A 16,154-nucleotide genomic window follows, 5' to 3' on the forward strand; every position below is an offset into this window, starting at 1 on the left:
TAACATCACGACGAGTTATCTGGTCCCAAATGTCGATAGTGCCGCTGTTAGAAACTGTGTGTGTGTGTGTGTGTGTGTGTGTGTGTGTCTGTGGGTGTCTGTGGGTGTGGGTGTGTGTGTTTGAAAGGGATGAGAGTTGACTATGACTGCAGAGAGTATACTGTTATTATTTTGGGGGTGGATCAGGCTCCTGTTTTATAAACTTGCCCAAACATCCGAATGAACATGGTTAGCTTGTGAAAAACACACACACAGTTGACGGTTGAACAGTGTAGGTTTATACTGCGTGGGTCCACTTGCATGCGTTTCCTCCCCCCCGCCCCCACCCCGGCAAATACAGTATAGTGCTATGGACACATTTCCTTTCCCTTATGATTTCCTTAATAACACCTTCTTTCCTCTAGCTTACTCTATTGTAAGAGTACAGTGTATAGTAGATATAGCATACAAAGTATGTGTTAATTGACTGCATTATCCATAAGGTTCCTGATTAACAGTAGACTATTAGTAGTTTTGGGGGGAATAAACACTTAAATGCAGAGTTTTGGCTGCACGAGGCATTGGCATTCCCACACTGTTCAAGGGTGAGCTGTCTTTCCAGGCCCCGATCCCTCTATATGGAATCAGGATCACCAGTGGGGGTAGGGAGCCCGATTTGGTAATACAATAGGCTGGGTAACAGTGCCGGTTGAACAATTGTTATTTGCCAGTTCAGATCAATCTGGATCTTAACCTTAGCTTGGCCCTTTGTCAACTTGTTGTGAACTTAGACAAAGCCACATACTCTCTGAGCCTGTTTTCTCATCCTCGAAAGAGGGCCAGTCACAATCATCTCGCAGCAGGCAGTGAGCATACAGGGAGATAATCTGCATCCGAGCTCCTGGTCAGCAATGGATGTTCAGACCTGTCCCATGAGTTCCCTGTGTTTGGTGACTGGGATGCTGACCAGTCATCCCCCACTGATATGCCAGGCTCCCTGTTGAGTGTTTTTACAGTATCTTTTCCACTTGGCTTCACAGTGACCCTGTTTATAGCTGTGACACATTTAAGGTACTCTCACTGTAGTGGGCCGGCCCTTGGCCCCCCAGGGTCACATCCTCATTTCTGGAACATGTTTATGTTATCCTACGTGGCAGAAGGGACTTTGCAGAGCTGATTTATCGAAGGGTCTTGAGATGGGGAGATTACCTGGGATTATCTGGGTGGGCTGGACACCATCACAGGGATCCTTATAACAGGGAAGAAGTAGGACACGGGACATTGGAAGCCAGAAGTTGGAGTGATTTGAGGAAGGGGTCACTGGCTAAAGAATGTTGCCGACCTCCGGAAGGTTAAACAGGCAAGGACTCAGATTCTCCCCGGACCCTCCAGAAGCCTGGCTGGCACCATTACTTTCGTTCGGTATGACCCGTTTTTGACCTCTGACTTTAAGAACTGTAAGAAAATAAATTGGGAGGTTGATGCCTGGATGACTCAGTTAAGCATCTGACTCTTGGTTTTGGCTCAGGTCATGATCTCAGGGTTGTGAGATCGGGCCCCACCTTGGGCTCCATGCTGGGCGTGGGGCATGATTGAGATTCTATTTCTCCCTCTGCCCTTTCCCTCTCAAAAAAAAAAAAAAAAAAGAAAAAGAAAGAAAGAAAATAAATTGGTGTTTTTAAGCCACCAAGTTGTGGTCATTTCTTAGAGCAGCCTTCTGGCACTATTATACTTAATGTGTTCTCATATTCAGAAATTCTCAGTGATAGAAGTGGGGGTGGGTCCGGTGTCTGTTGTCTAAGCAGTCAGAGGAGACACACACAGCTGAAAAAGCTGGGAGAATGTGCATCAAGGAGCACATGAAAACATCTGAGAGAAGGAGAAGGTTAAGGACCTTCCTAAGTGATACTGTCAATCCAGGGGAGCACCCCTGAGGGCGTGGGGTGGCTCCCGCCCCCTGCGGTGTCTAGCTGCCATCTCAGAAAGGCATTTTGGGATCTTGGAAATGGCTTCTTCCTTGCCTAGGGATCAGCCAACCCCTGAGATGTTGATCCTTCCTTCTGGTCGGCTGCCTTCTCCTTTCCTGCGGGGGCACAGTGACCCCTGCTGCTGGTTGTCATGTTCCTGAGCAGCTTTTGCCTCCTGGGTGTCTCTGATTAGAGAGGATAGAAGGGGAGACCCTTTGCACGCCCTATCTTTCCCACTCACAAAAGCCTCACCCTGCACTACCCTGTGCCAGTTGACGAAGGCGGTGTAAGTGCTGACTAACATGCTTATTAGGAGATGTGCACATCATTAACCTGTCATTCATCAGAGGGAGGCTTGGCGGGCATGTTAACCTTAAGCACATTGCTAGTTTGCTTGTGGGAAGGAGAAGGGAGGCGGGTGGTGGGATGGGGGTGAGGGAGGTACAAAAACTGGCTGTGTCGTGGCAGATGGGAAAGGGTTGCCCTGAGTACGGAGGCAGAGGGGAGAAAAAGCCGAGCATAATTTGATAACAGGAGTACTTTTGGCTGGAGTCACTGAATTACAGACGCAAGAGAAGCAGCATGTCACAGGTCCAGCAGCATCTGTGAGCACACACACCAGTGCGATCATTATAATAATAATCAGTGTCCTCTCGGGCTGTGACTTGTGGAGGTCACCCTGAGTTGACAAGGCTACGAGGAAGAGGTGGAGAAGGAAGCTATTAATAACCTTGGGCACGACCCTCAGCTCTCTCACCCCTCACCCTGAACCTGTCCATGCTCGGTTTTGCCCAAACATGAAGGACATGCGTGCCCATGCCACATAGGGTCAGGGGCCCTGGTGAACTTCTCTGGTTTCCAGATGGACCAGATAGTTCAATGAGATGGCCAGGTCTGGTTCTTTTCCCTCTTTGGATCTGGAGGGGCTTCTGATCCAAAAGCCTGTTTTCCTTTGTGGGGTAATAGGCTTGGACCTGGCTCTCCAGGTGGGAGATGAGGACTGTCAGCCAGTATATGCTGAATGGAGGCTCTCAGACTAGTTTCCTTCCAGGGGCCAGGCCCATGGCCAGTCAGGTGGCATCCTCCAGGAGTTCCCTGTGACTTTTATCAATCACACATTTGCTGAGAGCCTGTCAGATGATCCTCGTCTTATAGGGGACACAGAAGTGTCAGATAGGATCTCTGTTCAGGAGATCAGTGTCTTCTTAGGGAGAGAATAGCAACATGTGGGCACAAGCTAGAGAATGTTATGATTAGTACTGTTGCCAGCACTGCTCAACAAAATACCCTCTAGTATCAGGCAGCAGTGGCATTGCTATGAGAGATGGTATGCAGCTTTATTAGCTGTACATGCTGGTACTAGTAGTAATAAATGGAGAATACTGTTGTACCAACATAGATGTGTTCTGCACAGAAAATGAGTGTCCCTGGAGATTACAGGTAGTAGGAAACTCTATAGGCAGGTTCATCTGTAGTCCTGACCTCTAACATCTATAGAAGTTTCCAGAGCTCATATGCACATTTAGATGTCATGGGATCTCCCAGTAGTCAACTGTAAGTCAGCTGAAACCCAGAGATGTTAAGTAGCTTGCTTATATCACACAGCTGCTAAGTGGAAGAGCTGGAGTTTGAAACCCTTGTGAGGCTGGGAGAGGGGACTCGTCCCTTTCACCACAGCTGCCCATCCCACAGAATGTCACCTGTTTGTATGTGGTACATGTGACCCAGAACTTGACATTTCAGAGGCCCTTACCAGGAGCCATCTCTGAGGCTCCCAGAGAGGGGGTGCATGACGTGGGGTTGGCTGTATTCTGGGCCTTTCAGAGGAGGGGCTTTGAGTCACCCACTAGCTTGTGTTAGGAGAAAACATGCACACACACACACACACACACACCCCATGGAAAAAAGACAAACACACAGAGTGAACCAAAAAACAGTCCTAAAAAGCCGTAACAACTAAGGACATTTGGCTGTGTCACTTTCACTCACTGATTGCCCAGTATCAGGATTCCTTTTCTGTCTTCCAGAAGGCAACAGCAGATGACTGGTAGAGTTCATCTGGGGCCCCCATTTCCTTTTGCCGACCCTCAGGCCTGGTCTGGGCACATATAGTGGGCCTGGTCTTTGGTCTCGGGGCAGATCTTCCTGTTTCTCTTCCCTGGGTCTGCCTCCTTCCCCTGCCAGCTTTGCACAGTGGGGTCTCCTAACCTCAAGTAAAGGAGACACACTGCTGGTGGTGTTTCTGCAGGTGGACAGGGTGCTTGTGTGTCTTGGCCTGCATGAGTGCCCATAAACACACTCCGAAGCACATCCGGGCTGAGCTGTCCTTCCACAGCTCGGTAATCTGGAGCCACAGCTGCCATCTTGTTCATGGATCATTTGTATTACGAGTTCTGAGGCAGCTTTATTAGTTTAAACCTCCCTGATGATATTTCCTGTGACTGGCAGTCACTGTCCTATTTCTGCCTGACACGCACTGAGCCTGGAGTTGTTGACTTGGCTTAGGGGTGTGTTACCTGGTGGTGCACCATCGCTCACTCACACCGCACACACTGTTCATGTCAGCTGGCCTGCTTCCATCAGAAGGCCATGGCTTGGGGGCCAGGGAGAATGGGCAAGGGCTCCCCTTGGTGTGGGGCTGCGTCGCTTCTTAAGAGCGGGCTTCCTCAGGCATCCTCTGACTCCTGTGAGGTAGGATGGGACAGTGCTTGGGAGCCTTTGAGAAGAGACCTCACAAATGTCTAGCTCCTCACACCAGTGAGGCCACCAGACCTTACACGTGGCCTCCAGTCCCTCCTGGCGTACCTGCAGAAAGGAGATCACTCCATTCTAAGGCAGCTTATTCTCTTGTGGGGTTGGTGCTCTCTTTCTTACATTAGTCAGCATGTGGTGAGATGAGGAGAGTGTGAGGCTAAGAGTCAGTTCTTCTCCTGACTCTTACTGAGAAGTCTTGGGGTCCCAGGCAAGTCACATAATTTGAAGGGGCCTCCCTTTCCTTGGCCTGTGAAATTTCCAGTGTTTCCAATGTTTGCTGAGGACCTTGGGCTTTCTAAAAGGTTCTCCAAGGGAGGATAAGGTAGGGGTTAAGGGTTGGGTGGGACTCCAGCCCATACTAAATGAGAATATTTACAATTTTGTGTTTTATGTATTGGGCTTTGAGTAAATAGTTTTTGTTTAAAAAAGAATAGGATCAGGGGGAGTTTGGGTGGCTCAGTTGGTTAAATGTCTAACTCTTGGTCTTGGCTCTGGTCTTGATCTCAGGGTTGTGAGTTCAGGCCCCGCCATGGGCTGCATGCTGTGTGTGGAGCCTACTTAAAAAAGAAAAAAAAAAAAAAAAGTAGGGTTAGATAATTCAAGGTCCTTCTCAGTTTTAATGTTTATGATCTCTGAAATGTGTGGAAATCACAACGAAACCTGTTTAGTAGAATAATAGTATTTTAAATCTATTTTACACAGCACAAATCTAACCTCTCTTACAAGACACCCTTCCCACTGTGTCCGACCTTTCTGAAGGCTGTGCTTGTGGGCTGTGAATGTGAATATTACCTCAGCGGCAGCCCTGGCCAGAAGGGTGAAGTAGGAGAGGTTCGTTTTGGTGTCCTCTTCCCTTATTTCTTATCTTTGTTACTCTCTTTCCAGCCCAAGTGCCTCTGGGGTTTCCCATTCCCCATAGACCTTCGGACATAGTCATCTGTCACTGTGGGGAAAGTCTCTGATAACCTTACCCGGGTTGCAAAGTGTCAGCTAATGGTGATTTATAGCTTTAGTATCTTCCAGAATATTTGGGGACTTTTGAAGACTGAAGGTCTAAATCGGTTCTCAAAAAATTAATCTCTAATGATGAAGTCTGGGGTTGTGAGATAAATTGTGTTGAGGAAAGTTCTGTGTCCGTAGGCTGCTCCTGGCTTCTTCATGCCTTCTTCCAGGCATGTCTGCCTCAGAGGTACATTTCCAGTTTTGCCTCACAGAAGTGTTTCCAAAAGTAAATCCCTTGGAATACTAATCCTAAATGCTCTGAGATAAAAGGACTGTGCAGCCAAGTGCCTTTGGGGAAATGCTGGGTATTATGTTTTCCACTCAGATTCTTGGTACACCCTGATCTGTTTCAGACTCTGAGAAATCCACCAAGAAAGGGTCCTGTTTATCTTTGTTTAATACCATGTTTCCCCAAACTATTGACAAGTATCCTGTTTTCCTCTAAGTAACACCTGCATTCCTTCCTACTGGTGGTCCCTGAGACAGAGTCGGCAGGTCTCGGAGCACCTGTTCTCAGGCACTTTTGTTCTTGAGGGCACCCTTGACAAAGGCTGGAGACATTTTTGGTTGTCACAGCTTGGGGTAGGACAGGGAGTGCTCCCAGCATCTGGTGAATGAGGGCTGCTTTATTGATAAAGGATGCTGCTACGTTGCCTAAATGCCCAGGACAGCCATCCACAGCAAAGATTTACCTGGCCCCATGCCGGGGCCGCTCAGTCGGTTAAGCATCTGCCTTTGGCTCAGGTCATGATCCCAGGGTCCTGGGATTGAGCCCCACAAAGGGCTCCCTGCTCAGTGGGAAGCCTGCTTCTCCCTTTCCCTCTGCTCCTTCGCTCTGCTCATGCTTGACCTTGTGCTCTCTCTCTCTCAAATAAATAAAATCTTTAAAAAAAAAATTATTTGGCCCCGGATGTCAATAATGCTGAGGTAAGAGATTCTGTTCTGAAGACAGGCAGGACAAGGTCGGGGGCCAGTTTCAATGTGGGGCAAAACCTTGCTAAACCAGGTACTCAAGCCAGGCCTTTTATGATGAGAAATATTTTCTGGATGATGCTGAAGGAGATGCAGGCAGGGGCTATTTCCCTGAACAGAAATGCAGAGCTGAGTCCTCCTTCAGGATCAGAGGCAGCGCCCTGCTCCCCTGAGTTCCCTGTATGAGTTGGGATGAAAGGTCCCTTCTCAAAGCAGAGCATCTGGGATCAGAGTTGACAAGGGGTATCACCTTGTTCTTCTCCCCTCTTCCCAGAACCAAGCAGGTTAGTACCATGATAGGATGAGCCTATTTTCCCAGCTTGCAGATTGTACTTTATTTATTTCTTTAATCTTGCTCCAAGCCTCTTTTCTTTTTCTTTGACAGGGCTTGGCTGCTCCTTCTGGAGATGTTGACTTGGTAGAAAAAATGTGCTTGCTGTCAAGCGCAAGAGCATTCCGAGGACTGGGATTCTTTAAATCCTGGTGATTTATCTGTTCCCATAAAGCAGAGCAATGATGCTTGTTAGTCAGCAGAACTCACACCTGCAGTGCCCCCGCCCCACTCTGTCCTGCTCGGTGTCAGGGAGGGCAGAGGAGACCTTTTCAGGTCTCAGGTTTTCTGATTCTTCAAGTCTGTGAATGTAGAGCTTTTGGGGGTCCATGGATCCCTTTCAGACTCTGAGGGAAGTAAAGGATCTTCTTGCAGAAAAGTGCCTACAGATGCATGCAGTTTTGCATGTGATTTGTCGTGGTGGATGGACTGCTGTGTTGGTGAACTCAGAATCTGACATAGAGTAATTTATGAGACACTTCTTGGAGACTGTGGCTGCTCTATGGCTGTGTGTTGAGTGTTGTCTTTTGGGAGGACAAGGAGAGCAGCCACCGCAGTGCTGGACCCCAGAGATTTCTTGGGGAATCAAAATCACCACAGTGAGTTAGTGACTCCTTGTATTTTCGCTCACTCATTCATGCAGCACATATTTTTTAGTTCCTATATATTAAGTACAATATTAACTGCTGGGGAGTCAAAGATGAAAAAATGTTTCTCTCAAAAGTAAAGGATATAGGAATTAAAATACAGAAAATAAAGAAAATGTCAACTTGAAGACAGAAGCTGGGGGGAATGGATTCAGGCTCAAAAGGAGAGTGTGAGCTGGGTGAGAGCAAGCCACATGAGACCAGCACTTCCATTCAGTGGGCACTGGCTCTCCGGGTCTAAGATCTGCCTGCCAGGATTGAAGAATTGTACAGCATCAGGCAGGGTCTGCCTAGGTGCCTGGCACTTGGTCCTGGACTCAAGCTTGGCCTGAAAGGCACTAAGAAGTCAACCAGAACTTTCCAGCACTCCAAAAGACCACTGCCCACTTCTCCTTTTCAGCAGTCTCTGCAGAACTGGGGCCACTTTTGTAACTTTCCATAGTGGTTATAGGCAAGAACAGAGGGCATAGGGTCTTCACTTTGGGGTTTTAGGACTTGTCTCACAGGTTATGATCCACAGCTCCCATGGCCTCTCCCGAGCATAGCAATGAACATGGTACAAGATAAGGCTGGCTTTTCTGATCTCAGTATCCTTAGTGGTGGGGCTCACTGATGTGGAAGTCTCCGTAGAGAAAGAATTCTGCAGAATGATGAACACCTTCGCAGTGAATCCTGTTAATGCCCCGGTTACCTCTGTTTGGTCTACTTGGTTTGGGCTTCATCATGAATTGTAACGAATCCAATAAAACAACTAGACTCCTCACTTCTGGCTAGGACACGTACTTTGGGCAGCCTGGGAAGAGGACGAGCTGGTCTGTTTGCTTTGAACTGGGGTGTGCTTGATTTCAGCTGTGATCCAGCCTAAGCAGCTGATGCCCCCGGGCAGGATGGGCAGCTGGGATTTCTTTCTCCCTGAAACAATTTCTGCTTGTACCAGGTTGTGATAGTCTCACCTGAAGGGGGGACAATGAAGTTCAGAGCAGTTGAATTCAAAAGGAGAAATCACTTTTCCATAATTGGTACCTTTCCATTCTCCTTTTAGAAATGCCTAACACCACTCTTCAGCTCTGAATCCCCAGAAAACTGCAGTGTAGGGAAGGAAAAAGACCACACAGAAATTACAGTTGTAAGCAGGTAATGAGAACCAACTACAAGCAGGCAGCATTCCGTTGTGGGAATGGGGTTGCAATTACAGATTTATATGGCTCCGTTCTCTGCTTTCAATATAGCCTGTCGACATCTCAAACCAAGAAGCCCATCGCTGCGGCTTGGGCAGCCTCCTCCCAGCGCCTGTGTCAAGAGGATTTATTATTCTTCCAGACTCTGCTCATAGCAGCACCCTCCAGATGGGCCTATGGGGGGAAGATTTTATTTTTTTTCATTTTGCTGAGAACCATGGCTCTGCAGAGATGTTTGTTCTGTCTCTCAGGGTAGGCTCCTGAATCTAGGTGAAGAAGGTGGGGAATTGAATCGGGCAGTAGCTGCATTGAAAGAAAATGGAAATGGAGCCCAAGGACCACTTACTGCCCCATTGTGGGAGCAGGAGTCTGGAACAATAACGGTAATACCTGTCAGCTGGGAGCTGGTTAATTATGGTCCAGCCACAAGCTAGAATACTATGCAGCTGTTAAAAGAAGTGGAGAAGGGGCACCTGGGTGGCTCAGTGGGTTAAAGCCTCTGCCTTCGGCTCAGGTCATGATCCCAGGGTCCTGGGATTGAGCCCCACATTGGGCTCTCTGCTCAGCAGGGAGCCTGCTTCCTCCTTTATGCCTGCTTCTCTGCCTACTTGTGATCTCTGTCTGTCAAATGAATAAATAAAATATTTAAAAAAAAAAGAAGTGGGTAAGATTTATTTCCATGGATGAAGACTGATCTTCATGTTACAATGTGAAACGAGAAAAATGAAGGGCAGTGTAGTGTAGTGTGTTTCCAGTTATTTAAAAATATGAGTGATCTCTGAATATGTGCCTAGTGTCTAGAAGGGTCATCTCTGGGAGATGACCCTTCTAGACACTGTGATATTATTCTAGACTTCTATATTTCTACACTTCTAGACCTGTAATATTATTTGCTACTAGGAAAGGCCTTGACTGAGGAACATGGGAGGCGGGAAAGTTTTTTTTTGTAGAAGACCTTTTGTGCTACTGGATTTTTTTTTCCCCATGTGCTTGTATTACTTTCTCAAAAATCACTTAAGGCTAAAAAATGAATTTGAAATCTAGTAATGCCTAGCAAGGTTTGCTTTTGGAAGGATGAGCAAATTGTGGTTTGAATGTGACTAACCGAAGCTACCCAGAAATGAAAAGTTGTCTCCAGGAACTCCCATTATTGTGTGGGATTTATCACTGCTAATGATAAATAAGAACTAGAACCTGTCAGGTGAGGTACAATTTTACCTTCATTTATGGGGATGAATTGAGTACATTATGGTCCCCATAAATTGCATTTATACCACACTGATTTGTTATGTGCCATCTATTAGAAACTCGAACTTCTTCCTAATGACATCATTGTTTCCACCAACAGGTCTCCCTGCCTTTTCTGCCAGCATCTTGTTACTCTTCAGCAAGGTTGGTGTGGACAGTCTGTTTCGTAGGGCTCTTAGAATTTTCTGTGAATCTCAGGGGTCAGAGAGGTATCATGTGTTTGAAATGGCCAAGTACTAGGCACTGAAAGTGGTGAGGCCCTTGGCAACCAGAGGGAAAAAAATTAAATACAGCTTGAAAATAATCTTTGGTCATACCTTGTTCGAGGTATAGGTGGGGGGCGTTCTATTATCCCTTTCCTGAAACTTTCTCTCATGTCCCATCTTCCTCCTTCAGAAATGCCCAGGCCTGCGCATTTGGTTGTCAGAAAGTATCAGGGGCCCCTGAGCGTTGACATTGGGAGTCAGGGGGGAAACCTAGCCAGCTACCTGGAGGTAGCCCGACTCTCTACATCTCCAGGCATACTGCCCCAAGTTATTAAAAAAGGCATCTTCTCTTTTCTCTTGGTTATCAGATTCCTGGAGGGTGAGGACTTGTTTGTTTTACTCGGGGCAGAGGCTAACACATCTTGCCTTGGGCTTTTCTTCGAAAACCCGGGTCACACAGGGTGTTATTGGGATATAGTGTTGCAACTGGGAGGCTCTCTTCCCAGGGCATATCTGTCTGCCAGGAAGTGTAGAAACCAGCCTAGAGTTGCTGAGAAAATTAAATAAATCACCAGAATCATTTTTAGCACAGTGTGAATTCAGAACAAGAACTTGATAAGCATTAAGAAGAAAATGGTTGCCCTTTGAAAGCATAGCTGTGTGTGGAGGTGAACACGTGGTCGGTCCCACTCTGAGCCTTCTGCTGCCCTCCCGCTCCCTACCCCATAAAAAGAGTATATGGTTGTGTGACTTGTGGAGCGATGTTAAGTCTGTCTGGCTTTCTCTGGCTAATAGGGGTCTTGGCGATCCCAGTTCCTAACTTTGTTGGATAATTCAGGATTTTCTCCCTCATCCTGTCTCTTTGTAATGGGTTGGCATGACTCAGTGGATTCTGTGCCAGTGCTGCCATAACTCTTCTCAGTAACTCACCCATACAGGAGTTGCTTCCCCAGAACAGGAGAGCGAGAGCCCATCCAGGTTCCATATAACACTGCTTCTGTCCTCCACAGAAGCATCACTGTGCAGACTATATTCGAAAGCCATCCTCAGTATTAAATAACACAATGCAGCAGACAGCAGTTCCTATAAATTACTGAAAATGGTGCTGAAAAGACAATGTAGGGTGCATAAATTCAAGTATTTAGCCAGAAGCCCATTAACTTAGGGCTGACAAAAAGAAAGGAAGAACATTAACAAACCACTTCCCGGTAGGAGTTTGCAGTGGCTGGGGAAGTAGGTGAAGGGGGAACAAAAAATAAGCTATATTGGAAAGAAGGCCAGAGAAAAGGAAAAGAAAAAAGGACAGAGATTCTTTTTAAGACAGCGGGAGAGAAAAATCTCTAGTCTTGAGTTGGAATCCCCAGGTAGACTGATTGCCATTGAAAGGTCCCCTTGTTCTCACTGCTGGGACAGACCTTCCCTGTCTCTGAGTGTAATAGTTTATCCATCTAGAGCCTCATGTGCTACTTCCTCCCTGAAGCTTTCCCTGATGTTTCAGATGAAAACAATTTTCCCTCTTAGGATTGAACTGTTTCATTGCTCATCTCTCCCTCAGTGCTGCTTTTCTATTCTGTGATGGTTATTTGGGTTATTTGTGTCCATTTTTTTCCCTGCAAATGTATAAATACTCTGAAGGCAGAGATTATAACTTGGTGGTTGACAGTTTAGCAATTCTTTTACTGATTGCTTACTATATACTACTCCCAGTGCTAGATGGGGATACTCAGATGAGCAAAATGTGATCTTAGCACTAGTGACATTTACTTTTAGCAGAATCAGTATGTTCTTTGCATAATGCATGTGGGATCTCTACTGAGTGAACCAAATTCAACCCTCTTGTCCCTGTTTTAAGGATGAGGAAATCGAAGTCCATGGCTACTTGGTCTTCATAAGATGATACTTCTGGTTTGCATAAAGATGGAGACTCCAGCAACTCCATTGTCTCCAAACAACATCACTCTCCTGGCCAGTTGTGTGATAGATGAAAAGTAGGACTGGGAGAGTCTGTAGCCGGAGCCCCACCTCAGCTGGGAATAAAACACTGAGATCTAAAGAAAGAATATGCATGAGCTATTCAAAGCAAGGTCAGTGGAGTAGTGGGTATGTCTGAGAAAGGCTAAGACAGGACTTCGTGAAGTAAGGGGGAGGCTGTGGTGGATTGGAGGGCTGCAGGCAGACCCTGGGCTCAATGACACACCTTCCTCTCTAACTGGTCATTTTGCAGGTGTTTGTAGAGTATTGGGGCAATATGAACTTAGAGCCCTGCAAGTCCTACAAACAAGCACATATATCTACCCAAACTTGGCATTAAATAGTCCCTTGTCAAACTTGGAAAACAGCTTTCCCTTTTCCTGGTTGCTATGTAGACGAGTTGGAACTGGGAGATAACTCCAGAAGTCATCTGATCTAGCCCCCTGCCTTTATGCCGTTAAGATACTGCCTCCATTAACAGATGAGTTAAAAGAGGCTCAGTGGAGTTTAAAGTTGTTAAGCCACCCAGGAGAAATGCCTAGCCCAATGGTATCCCAGTGGTGATCAATGGTATGTGGAGTGGCCATTTTGTGAACATTCTTTTCGGGTTGGATTTGGGTGGAATAAGGCACTTCATGCTTTTGAAATCCAGGCTCCTCAAGGATGGACTCTAAGCCATTTGGTCCTCAGCTTGGAACACGCCACTCCTGGAGTCTAAGATTTTGCATTCTGGCCACTGTGTTTTGGTGACATAGGAAGATTTGGAAGGGCATTCATGCTGCTGCGATGTGGTCGGCAGCTGAGGGAGCTGCCGCAGACACACAGGGTGCCATGCCAGGGTATCTCCCTTAGTTTTTCTCTCATCATTTGTAAGCAGAAAAGCTCTTCTGTTGATGCATAACGGATTTTCTAGAGTTTTCTGCAACTCTGGGAAAATTGGAGCTCTCTAAATTGGTAACCTTTAAGTGGCTGTGATCAGAGCAGATATTCATATTTTCTACACCTCTTTCTATAACAAAGCCAGAGATTATAATCTTCTGCTGGGTTGTTGTATTTCTGCTTTGGAATCAAATCAGAAAGAAGGGAGGGGAATAGATTAAAGGCATAAGCCTAGAGAGAAATCTGGATCAGTGTCTACGTTTCCTGCAAAGAGAAGCTCGTGTTTTGGGGATAGTTCAGAACACAGGGCCCAAGAAAGTCAGAGTTACCCTAAAACATCATAGGCCTATCCTTTAGTGGTATGTAGGCAACAGGGCGTAGAGGGAAGAAGTAAGGTAGAGAATGTGTGATGGTGTGTTCACACTGACCCTGCTGGCTGCTGACCTGTTGTCAGGTGTGGTCTTGTTGCTACTTGGAGTCTCCTCCCCCTGTGGCATGTGATTGCTTTCTCTTTTCCACTGTATCCCTTTCTGCTTTGCTTCACTAGGGAAACATGCTACCAGCCTTATAAGACCATTTGGCCTTGAAGGCAGTGAGTGTTTTATTCCCCGTGGGTGGCTCATAGCATTTGTGCCGTTCCTCATGGTGAGAGGAAATGCAGTGAACATTTGTCCAGGTGATGGACTTGGCAATATTTCCTGCTTTAGAAGGTGAACTTCTTACAGTTCTTCTTCACAGTTATTATTTCGTTCAAAAGAATTCTAATGACTGTGACTTACATGGCCTACCTTCAAAATTCCTACATTTTTGTAAGTTGTATAGTGTGTTATCCTGTGTTTTTTTTTTTTTTTTTTTTTTTTTTGTTGTTGTTGTTGTTGTTGTTCTTCTTCTTCTTCTACCCTCAGGTAGACTGTGGGTTCCTTGGGTCTTTCACAACAGTTGTGTCCCTCCTCTGAGACTGAGTGATTTTGGGTCATTGATTTTCCAGGTTTCTCTCTTAATAAGGAGTTTTCCCACGTCAGTATCATGGTTAGGCAAAGGAGGAAAGGAGCCTTGGAATTAGTGCTGGAATATATGTACATAGACCTATATACACACATAAAATGTATATGTGTATAAATGCACACACATTTACATATGAATATATACATGTATGTGTATATATGTAGTATGTACATATGTAGAAATGCATGTGTATATATATGTGTATATACTGTGTATATATAATTCTAAATAAATGTATGTGTACATCTGTAATATATATAATTATGTAAATAGTGTGTATGCAATATATAATTACATATAAAAGTATATGTGTATATATGCAAAATGTATATGTAATTATATATAAATGTATATATATGTATATATGTAGCAGGCATATATATTTTCTCTTTAATCCTCACAACAAACCTGGGTAAGCATCATTATTATCTCCATTTTTGATAAAAGAAGAGCTTTTTATCACTTTAGAAGTGACTCATTTTGAATATCAGATAACATAACCCTGTCTCCTACAGATGCATTTTTTTTTTTACCTAAAGTGGCTGAATAAGAAGTTGAACCTTATATACAATAAACACAGATGCTACAATTAGGGTAATTAAAATAATGAGTCTACACTCTTGTTCTTGTCCAAGGTCACACAGCCAGAAATCTGAACCTATAATTCAACCTCAGATTTGCCTGATTGAACTGCTTCTAGTCCTTCTCAATTGAAAGGAAACAGTCATGGAGGGCCGTGTTGAGGAACTTGGATTCTGCACCATGGGTGACTGTTGAAAGCTTGATAGGGAGTGAAGTGTGAGATTTGACTAGATGCTATAATAGGATCATAGTGTTAGGAGTTGGGGGATGGGTGGGAGGCTCTGAGGAGGAAGAGCCATCAGTGCAAGTCCATGGTATCACCATATTCCAGGGGAAAAGTGAGAAACATCTGGACTGACATCGTGGGAACCAAGGATGCAGTAACGCATTACCATTGCAAAGATAGAGTTCTTAGGACTTAGCCATGAGTTTGGGGAACAGTTAGGTTAGTAATATGGCAGTCAGGTTTCTGTTATGGGTGCTGGAAAAACAGTGATAACCATTAATTGAGATAAGAATACAGACAGGAACAGGGATTTGATTTAGTGGGGGGGAGGAGGAGAATGTGTATGATTTTGACATATTGTGGTTGAAGTACCAGTGGTTCAAAAGGTTGGATTTTTCTGGGAGGCAGTTAGATTTATAGGACTAAAGAGCAGGAAGGAGGTCTGAATGGGAGAGGGAAGGTTTGGATCCATTGGCACTTAGGTGGTAATGAAACTCTCATAGTGATTAAATTTCTCAGGAATGGAATGTGGAGAGAGAGGGGAGCTGACAGTGGACTCTGGCAACAACCAAAATTTAAGGGGTAGAGTAAGGTAGGGCAGCAATGGCAAAGCTAGAGAAGATGCTGGCAGAGTGTTCGGAGGGGTCAGGACTGGACCTTATGCTTCCATTCACAGGCCATGGAAAAGTAATATGCAGCTGCTGCTGTTCTTGGTAGCTACCTCTGAAGAGCCCTCAGATCTTCCTGTCTGGATCATTCATCCCTGAGTTTCTGGAACAGTTGTGATTCTCAATACTTTAGTTCTGCTGTCAGACTTCATGCCCATATTTTCATCAGGTGTTGTGTCCGGGATATTGGTTTAGAAGATGTCATACGTGTGCTGCTCACCAGCTCTCTGGAATATGGGCCATGCCCCTTTGTACCTGTTTTCCTTCAAGGGTTGATGGTTAGAACATTTTCTATCATGAGGCCAAAGTGGTGAAGAGCCAAATGGCTGCTTTTGATAGGAAAGACAAACAGTGATAAACGGGGCTCTTGGGCTCAGAACAGATGCTACAGTCTGGGGTAGAGAGACGTGGGAGCTCCAAGTGAAATAATGACAGGAATGCAGGGGATATGGACCAAAAGAGCCTCTATCAGGATTTAAACAAAAGATCCAGGAAGGATACCCAGGTAGATTGTGTGTGTGTGTGTGTGTGTGTGTGTG

The 16,154-nt window shown here is 45.5% G+C and overlaps 1 protein-coding gene across 4 annotated transcripts in view; it reads left to right on the forward strand.

Annotated features, from left to right (window-relative positions):
- Nucleotides 1-16,154, forward strand: part of SORCS3 (sortilin related VPS10 domain containing receptor 3) — a 601,218-nt gene that overhangs the window by 113,648 nt on the left and 471,416 nt on the right. Inside the window, exon 1 of one of the 4 annotated variants that reach the window (XM_047703330.1) lies at nt 10,181-10,222. The exons of the other annotated variants lie outside the window; for them this stretch is intronic. The gene's annotated coding sequence lies outside the window, so the exon portion shown is untranslated. Of the gene's footprint in view, nt 1-10,180; nt 10,223-16,154 lie in introns of those variants that run through there. 4 annotated transcript variants of the gene reach the window in all.

Source organism: Lutra lutra, chromosome 14, assembly GCF_902655055.1.
Source record: "Lutra lutra chromosome 14, mLutLut1.2, whole genome shotgun sequence".
Lineage (NCBI taxonomy): Eukaryota > Metazoa > Chordata > Mammalia > Carnivora > Mustelidae > Lutra > Lutra lutra.